This window comes from Stomoxys calcitrans, chromosome 4 (genome assembly GCF_963082655.1).
Source record: "Stomoxys calcitrans chromosome 4, idStoCalc2.1, whole genome shotgun sequence".
Classification (NCBI taxonomy): domain Eukaryota; kingdom Metazoa; phylum Arthropoda; class Insecta; order Diptera; family Muscidae; genus Stomoxys; species Stomoxys calcitrans.
In genome coordinates this window covers 14338885-14359115 of record NC_081555.1, presented here as the reverse complement: position 1 = coordinate 14359115, position 20231 = coordinate 14338885, and the positions used below count along the sequence as shown (strand labels likewise).

The window sequence follows — 20231 nt, the reverse complement described above, 5'->3', positions numbered from 1 at the left end:
ACTGCTATTGGTACATTTAAAAAAAATGATTTTTTGTTGTTGCTTGTGACAATAACTCAAAAACCAGAATATATATTTTTGCTTAGCTTTCTGTAATCCAGTAAGGCGGGTAGCACAAATGAACAGCATAAGTCTCGCATTAGAGCTGGCAAAATATCGATGGCACTATCGATACTATCGATATTTAATTATTTGACTTAATATCGATTGATATTTTTCCGATGGATACTATGCAGAACTAAACAAAGATAAGCCATCCGACACTGAATGTATCTTTTAAGATACATTGCGCCTATAGAGGGCGCAATTTTCATCCGATTAGACTTACATTTTTTACAATGATTTCTCTCATGACTTCCAACTGACTTTATTAACCCTAGTTTATTAACATTGATTTTGCTTCTATATAAATTGATCTGCTGATTTTTACTTCTAATATTCATTTGAAATATAGGTAAGCTTGACTCAAAAGAGAAATAATAATAAAAAAGAATGAGATATAAAAATTATCTTCGTCCTTACAGGGAAAAAACAGCAGATGCACAAAATAAAATTTTAAACTATTTTAACTGGCACGTTTCCTCCCTTACGGGGACAATAATTAGACTAAAAAGTGGTATCGACTGCAATTATTATACCTACCACCATAGGATGGGGATATACTAATCTAGTCATTCCGTTTGTTACACCTCGAAATATTGATCTAGGACACCATTAAGTTTATATTCTTAATCATCTCGATATCCTGAGTCGATCTCGCCATGTACGTCAGTCCGTTTGTCTGTCGAATTCACGATAGAGGTCGAATGCGTAAAGCTAGGCGCTTGAAATTTTGCACAGAATGGTGTACTTGAGGAGGATGAGACCTCGATGGCTCCAAGGCAGAGTCAGGAACTGGATTGGGAGTCTACTCTGATGCACTCAATATCTGTATGTCTTTTAGAATGCCGGTCGAGTGTACGATCTTTCAGGCAGAGGTCTGTGCCATTGCAATGGCCGCAAGAGAAATTCTTGTAAGGGCTTACCGCCCTCGAAACTCAGAAGGGCTCGAGGATTATGAGGTCGTGATATGTGGCGGAATGTTTGGAATCCCTGGATAGGCTCCGGGACCACAATGTGACGCTGACATGAATTCCTAGGCATGAGGTGATTCCAGGAAATGTAAGGGCGGACGAGTGCGCCAGGAGGGGTTTGTCTGCGTTGGACGGACCAGCCATTGGTCTTGCCAGCGTGCCCTTTGTAGAGCTACTGAACACAGTAGATGGGATGGCGATGGCGGCGTCGGTGGCGAGGTGGGACTCGGTGGATGGTTGCCGGACCGCGAAGGCGCTATGGCCAGTCATCGACCAGATGAGGACGAGAGGTCGATGAGTACCTTGACAGGGGTCATAATCGGACACTGTGGATACCACGCATTGACTTCTGTAGGAGTTGCCTCGAAGTGGATGGTTGCCGGACTGCGAAGACGCTATGGCCAGTCATAGACCAGAGTAGGACGAGAGGTCGATGAGTACCTTGACAGGCGTCATAACCGGACACTGTGCCATAGGCCACATGGCGGCGCGCATGGCAATACAGCGCATTGACTTCTGTAGGAGTTGCCTCGATGAGAATGAGGAGGAAACTATTGAGCACTTGCTGTGTTCCTGTCCGGGTCTGCAGAGACGTAGGCTCTCCTTTCTGGGGAGAGCCTACCTGTGATCTGGGTGAACTTGTGAACGTACCTCTGGTATGAGGTTTTTGTTGAGGGAACAGGATGGTTCCGAAGGGGGGTGCCACAAGCTCCAGAGTAGGTAGATCCGTGCTTGTGTAGGGACGGGCGGTTTCTCACCCCCCGCTCGGAGTCGCCACTCCTCCTGTCTTTTTTTTTTTTGTTGGTGTATAACCTCTAGTCCGAGGTCTCACACTTTCTTTCTCTTGCCTTTCTTTCTCTAGGGTACCACAATGGCCCAAACTGGCCTCCGAGTGAACTCACCTTTGGTGGGCAACCCATTCAATCTAACTTAACCTAATATTGATGTAAATCGTTAGGGATTACAAATGGGCCCTTTTGGTTCAGATTTGGATATAGCTCCCATTTAAACCGATCTCTCGATTTAACATCTTGAGCCCCCGTAAGCCACAATTTTTATCCGATTTGACTGAAATTCTGCACATAGTGCTCCGCTATGACTCTCAACAACTGTGCTTAGTACGATCCACATCGGTCTAAAAACTGATATAGCTCTCATATAAACCGATCTCCCGATATGACTTCTTGAGCCCCTGTAAGCCACATTTTTTATCCGATTTGGCTGAAATTTCGCACACAGCGTTCCGTTACGACTTCCAACAACTGTGCCAAGTACGGTCCACATCGGTCTATAAACTGATATAGCTCCCATGTAAACCGATCTCCCGATTTCAATTCTTAAGCCCCTGCAAGCTAAAATTTTTATCCAATTTTGCTGAAATTTTGCACATAGTGTTCTGTTATGACTCTCAATAACTGTGCCAAGTACGGTCCGAATCGGTCAAGAACTTGATATAGCTCCCATGTAAACCGTTCTCCCGATTTGACTTCTTGAGTCCCTGCAAGCCACAATTTTTATCCGATTTGGCTAAAATTTTGCACATAGTGTTCTGTTATGACTTTCAATAATTGTGCCAAGTACCGTCTAAATCGGTCAAGAACTTGATATAGCTCCCATGTAAACCGATCTCCCGATTTGACTTCTTAATCCCCTGCAAGCCACATTTTTTATCCGATTTGGTTGAAATTTTGCACACAGCGTTCCGTTACGACTTCCAACAACTGTGCCAAGTACGGTCCGAATCGGTCAAGAACTTGATATAGCTCCCATGTAAACCGTTCTCCCGATTTGACTTCTTGAGCCCCTGCAAGCTAAAATTTTTATCCGATTTTGCTGAAATGTTGCACACAGCGTTCCGTTACGACTTCCAACAACTGTCCCAAGTACGGTCCGAATCGGTCAAGAACCTGATATAGCTCCCATATAAACCGATCTCCCGATTTGACTTCTTGAGCCCCTGGAAACCAATTTTCATCCGATTTGGCTGAAATTCTGCATATAGTGTTCCGTTATGACTCTCAACAACTGTGCTTAGCACGGTCCAAATCAGTCTATAACCTGATATAGCTCCCATATAAACCGATCTCCCGATTTGACTTCTTGAGCCCCTGCAAGCTAAAATTTTTATTCGATTTTGCTGAAATTTTCCACACAGCGTTCCGTTACGACTTCCAACAACTGTGCCAAGTACGGTCCACATCGGTCTATAAACTGATATAGCTCCCATGTAAACCGATCTCCCGATTTGACATCTTGAGCCCCTGGAAGCCTCAATTTTCATCCGATTTGGTTGAAATGTTGCACATAGTGTTCTGTAATGACTCTCAATAACTGTGTCAAGTACGGTCCGAATCGGTCAAAAACCTTATATAGCTCCCATATAAACCGATCTACCGATTTTACTTCTTGAGCCCCTGGAAGCCTCAATTTTCATCCGATTTGGTTGAAATGTTGTACACAGCGTTCCGTTACGACTTCCAAAAACTGTGCCAAGTACGGTCCGAATCCGTCAAGAACCTTATATAGCTCCCATATAAACCGATCTCCCGATTTTACTTCTTGAGCCCCTGGAAGCCTCAATTTTCATCCGATTTGGTTGAAATGTTGCACACAGCGTTCCGTTACGACTTCCAAAACCTGTGCCAAGTACGGTCCGAATCGGTCAAGAACCTGATATAGCTCCCATATAAACCAATCTCCCGATTTGACTTCTTGAGCCCCTGGAAGCCTCAATTTTCATCCGATTTGGTTAAAATGCTGCACAGTGTGTTTTGTTATGACTTCCAACACTTGTCCCAAGTAGCGTCCAAATCGGTCTACAACCTGGCATAGCTCCCATATAGACCGATCTCCCGATTTGATTTCTTGAGCCTCTGGATGCCACAATTTTTATCCGATTTGTCTGAAATTTTCCTGTTTTCCTTGTTTTCAACTTCTTTATGTGCCAGTGACTCGCGCGATAGAAAATGTTTGCAGGGTTAGATGCACGACCATACAATGCAAGTATTGAAGTACTTGCAACTATTCATTGTTTTACACTTTGGTTTACTTGACCACAGCTCAATGCGTAATGAGTCTGATAACTCTGGATTCTCTTCTGTAATCCCATGAAAGAGGATTTTGGGAAGAATACACAAATCGTATAAAATCGATCTTAATTGTATTAAGGGATAACAAGATAAAAATTTGCTTGTAGTTTAAGCATCCATTATTGATTGGAAGAAAAGAAAGAATCTTATAGTTAGGTTAGGTTAGGTTGAGAAGAGGATGTGGATATTAATCCCTGCGATGCCACTATGGACATACGCGTAAGCCTGAAATGGGCTTTTTGTACTTCAACTTGAAGCAAATAGCTCTTATTGATATCAGAGAAGTCTCACTGCTTTAATGAGATGTTCGTGTTTGTTATGTACGAATCTATGAAGGACTCTATGAAAGTTGGGACATATATGAACCATACTTAGCTGTACTGATCTGTTTGTTACTCTTCAGCTTGCCATATCAGATTTTTGCTCATTTTTCCTGTTTGCAAAAACTGCTTGCCCTATTTCTACCCTTTCTGTTTAAGGAACATCATTTTAAGTTTTTTTATTGTCACACTTAGTGTATGTTTTACAGACGACGATGACTACATATGGGATATAATGTAGAGTATTGTCGGGAAAGGGTAGGCTGTCATTGTAGTGGTATGGGTGGGTTGCTAAGTGCTAGGCTGCAGAGTGTGCAAAAAACTTCGACTACCCCCATTTGCTGCCAATGTCTTTTGGTGCTGATTACTTTGCTGAGTTACACCATTAAAGAAGTTTCCCTTTTTTGTTGCCATCCTTTTTCTCGAAAAAAAGGCGTAACTTCCACATATGGGTGTTCTTGCTTTTTGTTTATTACTACAGATACAGCAAGTAAATGGATTTTTAAATTGTTAGATTTGTCTCGAAATGTTGACTTGATTTGATGTTGGTGTCGTCTGCCCTAACTGTGTTTTATACCAGGGAAAAGGTAAGGATGTTTGAGAAGGCTTCTTGTTAGGATGAGTTTTGTTAGGGGGGAACAGAAAAGGCTATTGGGGGAGTTACATAAATTTTATATACAATGAAGTCTGTGCTTACTTTAAACATATATGCATGAGAAAAAAGTAATAAAGGAGAATTTATTATTTTTGCAAATAATATTTTATATGACTGCGTATTTATAACACGAAGTTTAAGGTAGAAAGGATTAATCGGGAATGCCTTTAAAACAAAAAAAAAATGTAAAATACCATGCATCGCCTTTGTCAAGTTCTTCTGTTTATAGGCAGATAAGCATAATGGAAGGTAATAAATCACATGAATTTTGTATATATTGGATTGCCCAAAAAGTAATTGCGGATTTTTTAAAAGAAAGTAAATGCAATTTTAATAAAACTTACAATGAACTTTAATCAAATATACTTTTTTTACACTTTTTTTCTAAAGCAAGCTAAAAGTAACAGCTGATAGCTGACAGAAGAAAGAATGCAATTACAGAGTCACAAGCTGTGAAAAAATTTGTCAACGCCGACTATATGAAAAATCCGCAATTACTTTTTGGGCAACCCAATATTTGTTTAAAAATTTATCCCTATAGGTACTTCAGTAGTCAAATTGGGAGATAGGTTTATATGGGAGCTATATCAGGGCTTGAACCGATTTTGACCATTCTTGGCACGTATGTTAAAAGTCACAGTGCAAAATTTCAGCCAAATCGGATGATAATTACGCCCTCTAGAGGCTCAAGAAGTATAATCGGGAGATCGGTTTATATGGGAGATATATCCGGTTATGAGCCAACTCATACGATATTGACCTCAAATGCTAGAGGTCATAGAAAACGTCACTGTGCAAAATTTCGTATAATAATTGCGCCCTCTAGAGGGAGATCGGTTACTCCCTCTAACGGGAGATCGGTTTATATGGGAACTGTATCAGGGTTTCGACCTATTTTTATCATACATAGCACGTATGTTATGAGTTATAGAAAAAGGCACTGTGCAAAATTTCAGCCAAATCGTTTAAGAATAACGCCCTTAGAGGTTATGGACGATTCTGCATTATGATGGGAAGATAGGTTTATATGGGAGCCTTATCATGGTTTGGACCAATTTTGACTATACTAAGAACGTATGTTAGAGGTCATAGAAACAGTCACTGTGCAAAATATCAGCCTAATTAGATAATAATTACGCCCTCTAAAAATAAAATCGGGCGATCGGTTTATATGGGAGCTATATCAGGTTATGAACCGATTCGGACCGTACTTGGCACAGTTATTGGAAGTCATAACAGAACACCACATGCAAAATTACAGCCAAATCGGCTCAAGAAGTCAAATCGGGAGATCGGTTTATATGGAAGCTATATCCAACTCTGGACCGCCCATTGCCCATTGCCCATTTGCAATCCCCAATAATCTGCAATAAAGTTACTCAGTGTGTCAAAATTCACCGAAATCCGCTTTTTATGAGCCAAAGAGCTTCAATCGGCAGATCGGTCTATATGGTAGCTATATACATATATGGTCCGATCTGGATCATACTTGACACCGATATCAAAGGTTGGAATGCAAGATATTGTACAAAATTTCAGGCAATAATTGCCAGATTTGATGGGAGTCCTTTAATGCGAAGATCAGTCTATATGGCTTTATCCAAATATAGGCTGATCTGGACCATATTCAGTACGGACGTTGAAGGCCATAACACATGTCACTGTTCCTAATTTTACCTACATTGAATAATAAATACATCTTTAATAGGCTCAAGGTCCAAATCGCAAGACAGGTCCATATGGTAGATATATCCAAATATAACCGGATCTGCACCATTTCTGGCACGGACGTCTAGTGGTCTAGAGTAACTCACTGTGCCAAATTACACCTTTTATGAGCCAAAGAGCTTATATGGCAGCTCGGTCTATATGGCAGCTATATCCATATACGCTCCGATCTGGACCATACCTGATAATGATATAAAAGGTTGGAATGCAAGACATTGCACATAGTTTCAGGCATTTATTGCACAGATTTGTTGGGCCCAATACCTTAAATAGGGAAATCAATCCGTATGGCAGCTATACCCAAATATTAGTTGATCTGCCCCATATACAGTACGGAAGTTGCGGGACATGGCACACATCTCTGTTCCTAATTACAGCAAAATCGGATAATAAATGGGTCTTTAATAGGCTCAAGGCCCCAAATCGCAAGACCGGTCCATATGGCAGATATATCCAAATATAGTTCGATTTGAACCGTACTCGGAACGAATGCCACGAGACTCGCTGTGGAAAATTGTAGCGAACTCAGATAATAAATAAGGCTTTTATGGCCCTGGACACCTTACATCGGGAGATTGGTATGTGTAGCAGCTTTATTCAAATATATTCTGATCTTGACGAAACCAAGTTCAGATTTTAACGATACCCTGTGCAGTTGTCGAGGGGCTTAAATTAGCTCGACAACTGCACAGGGTATCGTTAAAATCTGAACTTGGTTTCGTCAAGATTAGAATATATTTGAATAAAGCTGCTACACATACCAATCTCCCGATGTAAAGTGTTCAGGGCCATAAAAGCCTTATTTATTATCTGAGTTCGCTACAATTTTCCACAGCGAGTCTCGTAACATTCATTCCGAGTATGGTTCAAATCGAACTATATTTGGATATATCTGCCATATTGACCGTTCCTGCGATTTCGGGCCTTGAGCCTATTACAGACCCGTATATTATCCGATTTTTCTGCAATTGGAACAGTGATGTGTGCCATGTCCTTCAACATCCGTACTGAATATGGTCCAGATCAACTAATATTTGGGTATAGCTGCCATATAGACTGATTTCCCTATTTAAGGTATTGGCTTAAGAGGCTTAATACAACTCGCTGTGCCGAATTTCAGCGAAATTTAATAATAAATGTGGCTTTTATGGGCATAAGACCTTAAATCGGAAGATCGTTGTATTTGAGGATTATATCAAGATATAAATCGATATAGCCCATCTTCGAACTTAACCTTTCTATGGACAAAACGAGAAGCGGTTCAAAGCTTCGGCTGATCATTTTCTTTTTCAAAGACTTTAGCGTGTTTCCGATAAACAGACGGACAGACACTGCAAGAGCGTCTTAGATATTTATGGCGACCATGAATATAGATCCTCTACAGGGTCGGAAATCAATATTTCGATTTGCTACAAATGGAATGATAAAATGGATGTATCCAACTCCTAAGGTGGTGGAGACAAATTTTTGGACAAATTTTAATTTTTTGGTTTATTTTCTTTTTATTTCCTTTTACCTCCTTTAGATTAATTCCAGGTCTTAGGAATTAATTCCCATCTTTAATTATCAATTATCAAGGACTTTCATCACTTTTTTACCCAATGGTATCTTTGGATTTTTCTCACTTCTCACCAATGGTAAATTCTGGCGCTGAAATTTCCAGGGATTTTGGTACATAAAGCCGAAAATCTCTTTAAAAGAAGAATACCAGAAAAACACCACACCAAAACGGTGTTGTTATAGTATGAAGTGTTGAAAACTAAAGTTTCACTTGCAGAGTTTAAGTTTGTGTTGATGATGTTGATTGGTTTCCGGTTTCCGCTTTGGATGTTGTTCGATTGTTTGTTGTTTTTGTTTTTTTAGGGTTCGTTCTAATCTTAAATGTCATCTGCTAAAGTCTTAACCAAGTTTACGTTTTGTCTGTTGTATTTGTAGTTGGTTAACAGCAATTAAGATAGAAGTTAAGAGAGCTGGAAAATGGAAGTTTATAAAAAACGGAAACTCCACAAAGGAAAACTCACTTGTAAAATGTCAAAGAAGAAAAACAACGGACATTAAAGAATGACAATAAGTACAGAAGCTAAAAACACTTAATCGTACATATGGGTAGTTGATGAAAAAAGAGGGGATGATGGGTTGGGAATGTTGTTTGGGGTGACTTGGCAAATGTCCAAATTGCAATTCTTTAGCAAATTGGCAGGGCAAGATTAAGAAAAAGGGGACTGTGGAAAGGGGGTTAAGGAAACAGAAGGTAGTAATAGAGAGTTGGAGGACTTATTGAGCCCTGTTTCAAAACAAAAGCGTGCCCTACACCATGCTCAATTGTCTTTGGGAATGTCAAAGACAATTGACAAAAGTGCTGATGAAGTTACATGGCGTAACAGAAATCATGATACACTAGCCAGTCAAAGTGTTTTGAATAACAACACACAGTTGCTCAAATTTTTTAATTTCTTTGCTATGCTATTCATTAAATAGAAAGCATTAAATATTGGGTTGCCCAAAAAGTAATTGCGGGTTTTTTAAAAGAAAGTAAATGCATTTTTAATAAAACTTAGAATGAACTTTAATCAAATATACTTTGTCAACGCCGACTATATGAAAAATCCGCAATTACTTTTTGGGCAACCCAATATGATCTCGAGCTGGAAGATTTTGAAAAAATTCCATTAAACAAAATAAAAAAAATATAAAAAAAGATAAAAATATAAAAATTAAAATATTTTTAAAATTTTAAAAAAATATTTTTTTTTAATTAAAATAGGAAAATAAAACTAAAAAAACATTCAAGATGATTAAAAAAAGTTTTTCTTAAAAATTAGTTTAAAGTTTTTTTTTTAACAGGACTTGACCACTGTTTTAGTTACAGCAGTTGGAAAACTTAACATCTTGTCTCTCTTTTTTTAACCACACACTTTAGTCTTATTTTTCAATTTAATTGAAAGTGACCAAAGCTTTAATTAAATCTGTCATCCACAACACTGAGGGTTACTTCTTTACTTGTGAGTGCTATTTGGGGTAAAACAAAAGGGGGTTGGGTATACAAAAATAAAATGAAATGGAAAAGATCAATTTCTAAAATTTTCCATTTGAACTTTTTTAGTGTTTTATGCAAAAGATGTATTTAAATTACACTGCATAGCCTAAAAATGGAATAATGTTCATACTAAGCATGACTAGGATCCACTTAACTTTACCGTCTAAAAAAAATTAATTTCTCAAAAAAGATATCATGTAGGTAAAAGAAGAGTTTTTAAGGAATAATAAATTTTTCAGTAAGGAAATCTGTCAATAATTGGTAGCGAAAAATATGCTGCGAAAATAAACACTATATTGGTTCCAATATATATGAACAGAGAGATTTATTTATTGCTAGTTCCATATTTTGCCCATTCTCTACCTAATCAACCCTTACCCAGAGGAAAGGGTACCAAAACTATCCTTCGCCAAAGAAAAGGTTACAGAAACTATACTTCCCCAACGGAAAGGTTACTTAAACTATCCTTTCCCAAAGAAAGGGTACTAAAACTACACTTTCCCAAAGTAAGGGTACCAAAACTATCCTACCCAACGGAAAGGGTACCAAAACTATCCTTCCCCACAGGACATGGTACCAAAACTATCCTTTCCCAAAGGAAAGGTTACAGAAACTATACTTCCCCAACGGAAAGGTTACTTAAACTACCTTTTCCCAAAGAAAGGGTACTAAAACTACACTTTCCCAAAGTAAGGGTACCAAAACTAGCCTTCCCCAAAGGAATGGGTACCAAAACTAGCTTTCCCCAAAGGAAATGGTACCAAAAACTACCCTTTCCCAAAGGAAAGGTTACATGAACTATACATCCCTAAGGCCTTCCCCAAAGGAAAGGATACTAAAACTAACCTTACCCAAAGGAAAGGGTACTAAAACTACGCTTCCCCAAGGGAAAGGGTACTTAAACTACCCTTACCCAAAGGAAAGGATACTTAAACTACCCTTCCCTAAGGGAAGGGGTCATAAAATTACCCTTTCGCAAAGGAAAGTTTACCCAAATTACCCTTCCCCAAGGGAAAGGGTACTAAAACTATCCTTCCCCAAAGGAAAGGGAATTAAAACTACCCTTCCGCAAAGGAAAGAGTACTAAAACTACCCTTCCGCAAAGGAAAGGTTACCCAAAATACCCTTCCCCAAGGGAAAGGGTACTAAAACTACCCTAACCCAAAGGAAAGGGTACTAAAACTACCCTTCCCTAAGGGATAGGGTCCTAAAATTACCCTTTCGCAAAAGAAAGGTTACCCAAATTACCATTCCCCATGGGAAAGGGTACTAAAACTTCCCTTTCCTCAATGAAAGGGTAATCAAACTACCATTCCATTAAGGAAGGGATACTAAAACTTGCCTATTCTTAAGGAAAGGATACTAAAACTACCATTCAATTAAGGAAAGGGTACTAAAACTACCCTTCCGCAAATGAAAGGTTACCCAAAATACCCTTCCCTAAGGGAAAGGGTACTAAAACTACCCTTCCCAAAGGAAAAGGTACTAAAACTACTCTTCCCCAAAGGAAAGGTTACCCAAATTACTTCCCTTCCCCAAAGGAAAAGGTACTAAAACCACCCTTTCCCAAAAGAAATGGTATTAAAACACCTTTTCCCAAAGGAAAAGGAACTATTTTTGGTTCCTTTCCCCTTCCGCAAAGGAAAAAGTACTAAAACAACCCTTCCGCAAGAGAAAGGTTACCCAAAATACCCTTCCCCAAGGGAAAGGGTACTAAAACTACCCTTCGCCAAAGGAAACGGTACCAAAGCTACCCTTCCCCATGGAGAGGGTACTACAAATACCCTTCCCCAAAGGAAAGAATAATAAAACTACCCTTCCCAAAGGAATACTACTCTTCTTCAATTGAAAGAGTATTAGAACTACCCTCTCCCAACGGAAAGTGTACTAAAACTACACTCTCCAAAAGAAAGGGTACTAAAACTATTTACTTCCTTAAGGAAAGGGTACTATAGGTTAGGTTAGGTTAAAAAGAGGGTGCAGATATTAATCCGCCCCATGCCACTATGGACATACACCTAAGCCAGTAATCGGCTTGTTGTGCGCTCTAAAAAGGATACTATAACTCAGCTTTCCCAAAAGAAGGGGTACTACAACTAGCCTTTCCCAAAGGAAAGGGTGCTAAAACTATCCTTCCCCAAAGGAAAGGGTACTAAAACTACACTTCCCTTAAGAAACGGGTAATAAAATTACCGTTTCCTTAATGAACGGGTACTAATACTACCCTTCCCTTAAGGAAAGGGTAAAAAACTACCCTTCCCTTAAGGAAAGGGTACTAAAACAACCATTCCCTTAAGGAAAGGGCTCTAAAACTACCCTTCCCTTAAGGAAAGGTTCTAAAACTACCCTTCCCTTAAGGAAAGGTACTAAAACTACCCTTCCATTAAGGTAAGGGTACTAAAACTACCCTTCCCCTATGGAAAGGGTACTAAAACTACCCTTCCCCTATGGAAAGGGTACTAAAACTACCCTTCCCCTATGAAAAGGGTATCAAAACTACCCATCCCTTAAGGAAAGGATCCCAAAACTACCCCTTCCTTTAAGGAAAGGGTACTAAAACTACCCCTTCCCTAAAGGAAAGAGTACCAAAACTACCCTTCCTTTAAGGAAAGGGTACATAAACTACCCTTCCTTTAAGGAAAGGGTACATAAACTACCCTTCCCTCAAAGAAAGGCTACTAAAACAACCATTCTCATAAGGAAAGGGCTCTAAAACTACCCCTCCCTTAAGGAAAGGTACTAAAACTACCCTTCCATTAAGGAAAGGGTACTAAAACTACCCTTCCCCTATGGAAAGGGTATCAAAACTACCCTTTCCCAAAGAAAAGGGTACTAAAACTACCCCTTCCCTTAAGGAAAGGGTACCAAAACTTCCCCTTCCCTTAAGGAACGGGTACCGAAACTACCCTGAAGGCCACCGTAGCGCAAAGGTCAGCATGTCCGCCTATGACGCTGAATGCCTGGGTTCGAATCCTGGCGAGACCATCAGAAAAAAATTTTCAGCGGTGGTTTTCCCCTCCTAATGCTGGCAACATTCATGAGGTACTATGCCATGTAAAACTTCTCTCCAAAGAGGTGTCGCACTGCGGCACGCCGTTCGGACTCGGCTATAAAAAGGAGGCCCATTATCGTTGAGCTTAAACTTGAATCGGACAGCACTCATTAATATGTGAGAAGTTTGCCTCTGTTCCTTAGTGGAATGTTTATGGGCAAAATTTGCAATTTTGCTAAAACTACCCTTTCTTTAAGGAAAGGGTGCTAAAGCTACCCTTCTTTTAAGGAAAGAGTACTAAAACTACCATTCCCTTAAGGAAATGATACTTAAACTACGCTTCCCTTAAGGAAAGGGTACTGATACAATCCTTCCCTTAAGGAAAGGGTACTAAAACTATCCTTCCCTTAAGGAAAGATTATATGGGAGCTATATCTAAATGTAAACCGATATGGCCCATTTGCAATCCCGACATACATCAATAGTAAGTATGTGTGCAAAATTTCAAGCTTTACGCGTTCGTCCGGTATCATGATTTCGACAGAACGACAGACGCACGGACGAGACACGGTTTTTATTGGACCTATGCCAGGTTAAAGACTTATTTGGACCGTAATTGGCACAGTTATTGTTTATGGGTCCTTAGAGGAATATTTCGAGGTGTTACAGAAGGAATGACTCATCTACCCCATCCTATGGTGGTGGGTATAAAAAGGCATTAAGTTCGGCCGGGATACTTACATTTTTTTTTTCGAGGTTACTTTTTTGGTATTTAGAGCGCACAACACGCCGACTGCTGCCTTAGGTCTATGTCCATAGAGACATGGGGCTTTTCAACCTAACCCAACCTATGGGCCTAAGAACTTATATCGGAAGATCGCTATATCCAAATATAGACCGATCTAAACCATACAGGGCATAAATATCGAAGAGTTTAACAGGGTTCTCAGTGCCGAATTTCAGCGAAATCGGGCAATAAATATGACTTTTATAGGTCCACGACCTTAAATCGGGAGATCGGTATATATAGCAACTATATCTAAATATAGACTGATCTGTCGAAGGGCTTAACACAGCACACCGTGTCAAATTTCATCAAAATTGAATAATAAAGTCCTTAGTACTTGAATCGGGAGATCGGTTTATATGGCATATATATCTAATTTTATACCGAACTGGGCCGTATTGAACAGAGATATCGGGGAGCCTAACACAACTCGCTATCCAAAATTTCAGCGATATGGGACAAAAATACGCCTTTTATGGGCACATGACCTTAAATCGAGGGATCGAGTTTTATATTTCAGCCAAATAATTGCGTCCCCTAGAGGCTCAAGGATTCAAATGGGGCGATGGGTTTATGTGGGAGCTATACCAGGCTACAGCTAAACTTTAGTTTCAGGCAAATTGGATGGTAACTGCTCCATCTAAAGGCCTTAGAAGTCAAATCTGGTGATCGGTTTATATGGCAGCTATTTCAAAGCATGGACCGATTTGCCCAATTTACAATTCCAACCGACCTACACTAAGGAAGTATTTGTGCTGATTTTCAAATGGCTAGCTTAACTCCTTCGAAAGTTAAGGTGCTTTCGACAGACAGACAAGCGGACAGAAGGACAGATGGACAGACATGGCTAAATCGGTTTGGAATGTCAAGAAGATCAAGAATATATATACTTTAGGTTAGGTCTCAGATCAATATTTCAATGTGTTACAAACGAATTGACGAAATTAGTATACGCCCATCCTATAGTGGATGGTATAAGAATCACTTGTCACAAAATTTCCTTAAAAAAAAATAAATAAAAATTCAAAAGGAAATAAAATTTTTACACATTTTTCTATAGAATTGAAATGTTGACAAAAATTCCTATACAATTAAAATTTTGACCAAACGTAATTTTTTGGAGGTTTCTTCCTAAAATTTTTTTCTCCGTCTTAAACCTCTCTTTACAGATTAACACCAAATGTTCCTATTTAAACCATAATACAACTCAAAACGTTGTGACATCATATCGCCCCCAACAAAATGGCGGATCGTAAATAAACACAAACAAGAAGAAGTAGAATCAAAGATTCATTCCTCGCAAACCAAAAAAAACCCCAAACTACAAAAGTTCCTATTCTGCAGACTCAAACTGTAGTAAACTACAAAAAATTACTAAAAAAAAAGGAAAACAACCAAAACGAAACTAAACTAGAATATAATTGTATTTAAGAAAATTCCCCCCACACCAAATACTCACACACACACACACACACTCTTATACTCTCGCAAGCAAAAATTATAAAGGAAGTCAACACAAGTAACGTGAGTGTCTGGAGGACACGTCGATGGACATATGCAATCTCTTGATGTACCATAAAATAATCATATACTTTATATGCGGTAAGTAGGAGTTATTCCTAGTACTAGCCAGTAGTAGTAGTAGTAGTAGTCCTAAAAAATGTGTTGTTCTGAATGGATGTATGTATGTGGGCAGTAGAGATGTAATTTGAAACAGTCTCAGGCAAAAATAGTATGGCAGCAAGGAAAAATCATCTAAATTAAAGGAGGTTGTAAAGAAGTCAGCTAAATTTTAATGACAAGTTTTCCATATATATCTAAACATTACTATGTAAAAGTGTCAAGTAAAATTTTAATTTTTTTTTAACTTGAATTTTTCAGGTGTCATGTAAGATTTTAAAGCTTGTAAAGGCGTAGTTTTCTGATATTAAAAAAATCGTCTCTTCATGGACGTTTTTTAATTTTTTTTTTTCATTTTTCAAAACTTTTTTTTTATTTTGGAATTTTTTTATAATTGCAAATTTTATTTAGATCACCAAATTCTTTAAATTTTGTGTTATATTTTTTAATTTTTATATATTTTTTTTTAATTTTGGAATTTTTTTCTGAATGCAGATTTTATTTAGATCTCCTATCTTCGAATTTTGTGTAAATTTTATTTTTTTTTAGCTTTTTTATCAATTTTTGCATTTTTTTCTTCAAATTTTGAATTTTTTCAATAAATTTTGGATTTTCCCATAAAATTTTGTTTTTTTTTTTAATTTAAATTTTTCAAGTGTCAAGTAAGTTTTTAAAGCTTGTAAAAGCGTAGTTTTCTGATATTAAAAAAAAATCTTCTCTTCATGGACGTTTTTTATTTTTTTTTTTTTTTGAAAAATTTAATTTTTTTTTTACTTTTCATTAATTTTTTTAAATTTTTTTTTTTATTTTTTAAAAGTTTTTTTTTTTAATTTTGGAATTTTTTTTAATTGCTAATTTTATTTAGATCTCCAAATTCTTCTAACTATGTGTAATTTTTTTTAATTTATATTTTTTTTTTAATTTTTGAATTTTCTTCTAAATGCTGATGTTATTTAGATCTCCTAATTCCTCGAATTTTGTGTACATTTTATTTTTGTTATTTTTTAAAAGTTTTTTTTTAGAATTTTAAAATTTTTTTTTTTTTTTAATTTTTTTAAGGTTTTTTTATTTTTTTTTTTTTTTTGGAATTATATCTATAAGCAGATTTTATTTAGAACTCTAAACGTGAAAGTAGAACCCTATTTTTAAAAAACTTTAGTTCTGCTATCAAATTTTTGCATTTTTCTCTTCGAATTTTGAATTTTTTTAAATAAATTTTTAATTTTTCCATCAAAAATTAATTTTTTTTTTTAATTTAAATTTTTCAAGTTTCAAGTAAGTTTTTAAAAGACGTAGTTTTCTGAAATTAAAAATAGAAATTCTCTTCAAAGAATTTTTTTTAATTTTTTTCTTATTTTTAATTTAATTTAAATTTTTAAATTTTTTTCTTAATTTTGGAATTTTTTTCTATATGCATATTTTAATTAAATCTCCAAATTATTCAAATTTTGAGTTAATTTTTTTTTTAATTTAAAAAAAAAAATTAAAATTTTTTAAAAAAAAAATTTTAATTTTTTAAAAAAAAAATTTTTAATTTTTTTAAAAAAAAAATTTTTAATTTTTTTAAAAAAAAAATTTTAATTTTTTAAAATTTTGTTCGTTTAATTTTAAAATTTTTTTCTAATTTTTTGGAATTTATTTGAAAGCAGACTTTATATAGCAGATTTTTTTAAATTTTTAAATATATATAGTTTTTTACATTTTTTTTTTTAATTTTTTTGGAATTTTATCTAAAAGCGGAATTTATTATCTTAAAGCAGAACTTATTATTATAGATCTCCAAACGTCAAACGAGAACCATATTTTTAAAAAACTTTAGCTTTGCTATCAATTTTACCATATTTTTTCGAATTTTGATTTTTTCAAAAAATTTTGAATTTTTCCATCAATTTTTAATTTAAAAATTTCAAGTGTCAAGGAAGTTTTTGAAGCTTGTAAAGACGTAGTTTTCTAAAATAAAAAAAATCTTCTCCTCAAAGAACTTTTTTAACTTTTTTCTTAAATTTTGTTTTTAATTTTTGTTTAACATTTTTTTTTTTTATTTTTTTTTTTTTAATGTTCTTTAAATTTATTTTTAATTTTTAAAATTATTTTTTTCAATTTTTAAAATTATTTTTTTAAATTTTAATTTTTTTTTTAATTTTGAAATTTGTTTCTAAATGCCAATTTTATTAAGATCTCCAAATTCTTTGAATTTTGTATGAACATTTTTTTTAAGTTTCTTATAAATGTGTTTTCTTAAATTTTTTTCTCATAATTTTTTTAATTTTTTTTTTAATTTATTTTTTATATTTTTTTATTTTTTTTTTAATTTTTTTTTTTATTTTGGAATTTTATCTACAAGCAGATTTAATTTATATAAAAAAATCTTCTCTTCAAAGAACTTTTTTAATTATTTTTTCTTAAATTTAGCATTTAATTTTTTTTTTAAATATTAAAATATTTAAAATTTGTTTTTATTTTTAAATTTTCTTTTTAATTTTTTTTATATTATTTATTAATTTTTTATTTTTTAATTTTATAATTTTTGTTTCATTTAATTTTATTTTTTTTAATGAAATAATTTTAATTATTTTATGAAATATTATTTTTATAAATTTCTTATATAAATTCTTGCCCCCCAATAATTTTTCCAATTACATTGGGATTTTAATTGAAATTTTTTGTTTTTCTAACATAAAAATATATTTTAATATACATTTTTCCCTCTTCATTATTCTTCTCTACTTTCCCAATATTTTGCCGGAGACTGTATCTTATTGTACTCTTAGCGCGTTATTATTGCAATTATAATGGAATGAATGCAACAACACTAACAACACCAACCTTATAAAGATAATACCCAAAACAAAACCAACAACAATAATCACTGCACAAAAACAGCAACAACAACAAAAACATCGACGCGATAAGCTTAAAAAGTATTATGGTATAATAATACATATTTACATTAACTTTAGATGATATTCCACTTAAAAAAGAGATACTCACTCGCTCACTCACTGGGTCCGAAACTCATCCCAAGAGTTTTCCATCCAAACTCACTATACACACGCACACTCAGACAAATCAATGGAGAAAAATAATCCAAAACAATATCCAAAGCCTAATTCAAGCCATATGCATTCATCGAAAGTATGGATGTTAAGGCCGCTCATCAGCTTGGTTAGACGAATGGCACAGTGGAGGGATGAAGATGTTCAAAAATTCCTATAAAAAAAAAAAAACAGAATTTAATACAGAATTTACAAGAGAGGCAAAAAGTTTATCAACAAAAACTACCAAATAATTAAATTTTAACAAAATTTTGTAAAGTAAAGAAAAAAATCGCCAACAAAAAAAAATTATCACAAAAAAATCATCCAGCCAAATCAGATGAGAATTGCGCCCTCTAGTGGCTCAACAAGTCAAGATCCAAGATCGGTTTATATGGCAGCTATATCAGGTTATAAGACCGTTTTGAACCATACTCAGCGCAATTGTTGGATGTCATAACAAAACACTTCATGCTAAATTTCAGCCAAATCGGAGGAGAATTGCGCCCTCTAGTGGCTCAAGAAGTCAAGATCCCAGATCGGTTTACATGGCAGCTATATCAGGTTATAGACCTATTTAGACCGAACATGACACAGTTGTTGAAAGTCATAACAGAACACTATGTGCAAAATTTCAGCTTAATCGGACAAAAATTACAGCTTCCATGGGCTTAAGAATTAAAATCGGGAGATCGGTTTATATGGGAGGTATATCAGATTATAGACCGATTTGAACCGAACTTGACACAGTTGTTGAAAGTTACAACAAAACGCTATGTGCAAAATTTCAGCTTAATCGGACAAAAATTGCAGCTTCCTGGGCTCAAGAAGTCTAATCGGGAGATCGGTTTATATGGGAGCTATATCTAAATCTGAACCGATATGGCCCAATTGCAATCTCCTACGACCTACATCAAGCGGCTAGCTTTATGTGTCCAAGCGCTATCGTGATTTCGACAGACGGACGGACGGACATGGCTTGATCGACTTAAAATTTCATTACCGTCAAGAATACTTTGTAGGGTCTCAGACGAATATTTCGAGGTGCTTCAAACGGAATGACGAAATTAGTATGACCCCCCATCCTATGTTGGTGGGTATAAAAATCAATATGTGTTTATTTATCGGTTTAGCTGTTTGTGTATTCCGTATAGACTCGTAAACGACTGAACCGATTTTCTTGAAATTTTAGCATATGGTGCTCTATGGACCCGAGGTGAAAATAGGGTACTTAATTTTTTGATATCTGAAGGGGATCGTACCCTCCTCCTTACCCTAATTTTCAGAAACGCCTGATTACGCAGATGGCTGGTGCTATTTAAGCGAAATTTCGTGCGCTCTCTTATAATAACCTAAAAACAAAAATTTGGTATACAAATTTCGGATGGGGTGCCTACCTAGGGGGGACGCCCCACCCCCAAAACCTAGCAAATATATATAAAAACCAATCATGACAACATGGGACTCAAATGAAAGGTATTTAAGAGTAGAAAATGCTTCTGATATCCAATTGTTAGACGAAGTGTTTGGGGGACCACCCCAGCCCCTAAAACACCCCCAAATCGGACATTTTTACCGACCATGGCAATATGGGACTCAAATAAAAGGTATTTGCGAATAGAATACCAATCCACCCCTTCTCAAAAACACCTCCCAAACAGGACTTATTTACTGACCATGGCAATATGGGTCCTAAATGAAAGGTATTTGGGTGAAGAATACAAATCTGATATCCAAATGTAGGAGCAAGTGTTTGGGGGGCCGCCCCTCCCTATAAACACCCCCCAAAAGAGGACAAATTAACGACCCAAATAATATGGGGCTCAAATGGAAGGTCTTTAAGAGTAAACCATGAATCTGATATCAATATTCGGGAAAAAGTGTCTTTGACGCCT

The 20231-nt window shown here is 36.0% G+C and overlaps 1 protein-coding gene across 1 annotated transcript in view; it reads left to right on the top strand.

Annotated features, from left to right (window-relative positions):
* LOC106085775 (uncharacterized) overlaps nt 1–20231 on the top strand; it is a 177698-nt gene that overhangs the window by 130554 nt on the left and 26913 nt on the right. The window contains exon 5 of the mRNA XM_059366654.1: nt 14851–15283. The gene's annotated coding sequence lies outside the window, so the exon portion shown is untranslated. The remainder of the gene's footprint in view (nt 1–14850; nt 15284–20231) is intronic.